This window comes from Phocoena sinus, chromosome 10 (genome assembly GCF_008692025.1).
Source record: "Phocoena sinus isolate mPhoSin1 chromosome 10, mPhoSin1.pri, whole genome shotgun sequence".
NCBI classification, from domain to species: Eukaryota; Metazoa; Chordata; class Mammalia; order Artiodactyla; family Phocoenidae; genus Phocoena; species Phocoena sinus.
In genome coordinates this window covers 59,013,723-59,016,426 of record NC_045772.1, presented here as the reverse complement: position 1 = coordinate 59,016,426, position 2,704 = coordinate 59,013,723, and positions in this window count along the sequence as shown.

Sequence of the window (2,704 nt, the reverse complement as noted above, 5' to 3'; positions counted from 1 at the left end):
GGGCCTAGCCGCCGCGCGTGCGCACTCTTTGTTTTCGGGCTCCTGCGCGGCTTTCTAGAGATATCTACGGAAAGGGCGGGGCCTCACAGCTCCTTCGCGATCCTTCCTAGCGCTGGCCCCGCCCTACGTCCGCTTCCTCTGGCCCGTCTGGTTCCCGCCGGTCCTCCCGCGCTCTCCCCTTGTGGTGGAAAACCGTTGGCCGCCTAACCTCCCGGCCACCCGACTCGGGCGATCTCCCCGAGAAACGGCCGCGTTGATCCCGGGAGGAAGGCCGAGGCGGAGGGACGCAGAGTCCTGAGGCTTGAAAAGTGAAATGAGGGTTTAGTTACTTTTAAGAGCGTAAAACGGCCCACTGAGGAAACATTCCACCGCAGAAGGAGGGGAAAAGCCTCTGCTGGTGATATAATATTTGCGGAGAAGGGCTGACTTCCGAATGCAGGGCCTTGGTCCACCTCGCCATTTTTTATGAGAATTGGAGACCCTGTACAGGGGCAGCGGAAATTTGAGGTCTTTGGCTGAGGAGGAACGTTTACCCTTGGGGGCCGGCGTTTGCACCTGCTTTGAGATATTAATGCTGTAGGTGAAACAGGAATGCTGTTAGGGTCTAAGTTTGTGGGAAGGAGAGACTAGGATTTTCATGTCTCCAGGTACATCAATTGGTGGAGGTACCCCATCTTTTTTCTGCGGTCGAACTGCCGCTTTGTGCAAGGCACTGGGTTAGGCTCTTGGGGGATGGTAACCAAGAGAGTCAAAACAGTACCTGTCTACTGTAGAAGGTCACTTAACGGTGCAGTAAGGGAGAAATACAATGCGCCGCTCGTTAGAAGACAAGGTTTAAGGAAGTGCGGTAAGACATTTTGGGAAGTGTTTGAGGGCTTCATATTAAGCATTGAGGACTTGGTATCTATACTGTGCAAGGCAAATGTTGGGAACTACGGACATTGGACCCAATGCTCAAATCCCTTTGAAAGGGGAGATTAAACCCCAGCTCTCAATACCGTGATTCTAAGGAGCTTAGTGCTTGTTGGGGAAAACAAAATAAAGCACACAAATCCAGATATTTGAGTCCTATAATGGAAGTACAAAAAATAACGGGAGCATAAAAGGAGAGGTCGATATTGACTGGAAGGATTAAGAGAGGCCTTGTTAAGAAAAACTACCCAAAACATGGAAATAAGGCAAGGAGTGGAGGGATGACCTTTCAGTTCACGCTGAGACATGGTTTAACTTGTCTGCCCAAGGATGATTCTCTAGGAGAAGGTACCTGTGTTTGACTTGCTATTTGTTATATGATTAGAGCTCAGACATTGTGAAGTTACTTGAGTTGCAGATTGCTGTCTGATAGAAAAGCTAACTCGAAAGTTTATGGTTTTATTGCTCTGTAGGAGCTAACCAGTTTTGTTTAACCTGCAACCTTATTCTAATTCTTATTTTTATACCTGTAAATATCTAGTTCCTTAAATACTCCTGGAACCAGCTTTACCGTCTTACTGGTTCCCTCGGTGAGTTAAATAAATGAATGCTTGGCTCACGTTAATTTTATATTGGCGGGAGAATCATGTTTTGAAATTTTTTGAAAATTTTACTTTGATAGCCTCAGAGGTGACAGCAGGAATGAGTGGGAACAGTACATTCCAGGCAAGGATCTTGATAGGTGAAGAGATAGGAACAAGTATATCTAGGTGGAGTTGGCAAACTTTCTGTAAAGGGTCAGATAAGGCCACAAGGTCTCTACTGCAGCTTTTGAACTCTGCTATTGTAGCATGAAATCAACCATAGATAATGTGTAAGCAAATGAGAGTATGTTGGAAAAAAAAAACTAAGAATGCTGAAATTGGAATTTTTTAATGTCCGCATGTCATATGATTTTCTTTTCCAACCTTTAAAAATGTAAAAATCATTCTTACCTTGAAGGCCATACAAAAAATTAGCAGCCTGCAGGCTGTAGTTTGCCAATCCCCGGCCTAGGAAGTCCAGAGTGTAGGGAGAAGGTAGGTCACACTGAGTATCAGGCTAATTGTTTTCAACTTATTTCTCTGACAGTGGGAAGCTATTGAAGTTTTTTTGAAGGAGAGTAACACTCTTATGTTCTAGAAAGATTAATTTGGCAACAACATATAAGATGAACTGAAAATGGAGGAACTGAATTGAAGATAGCATTTAGAAGTCTGCAACCCGAAATAACTGGCATTTTCCCTTATCAAAAGAAGTGCTGTGGGAAAAACCATCACACAAGAAATTTTTGAAAATTCAAATCCATTGCATTGTAATTTATAGTTTATTTACTACCCCCATTGGGCATATTTCAAGGGATTTCATGTTAGTGTAGCTCTGGAAATGGCGTCTCACCCAGATGTTTCACAAATAGCTTATAATCAGGTTTATCCATGTCTTTACGTTTTATCTCATCCATTAGCTGATGGGGACCCAAGTTGTACCAGATCTCTTTTTCAAATTCACTGAAAAGTTCTGTATCTAGTAGGGGGCAAAATCTAGATTCAAAGATGTATAGTTAGTAGTGTCAGGGCTTTGGGGAGAGAAATATGCAACCCGAATTGGCAAAAACTAGAAAATACTTGGTATTAGATGCCATTTCACAAGTTTGATCCTAACAGTCTCCTAAGAGAAAAGAAGTACCCAGGCCAATTTAAAACACTAGTAAAAAGGAACACAGAATTTGTCAGTTTTAATTGCAGCATCCACC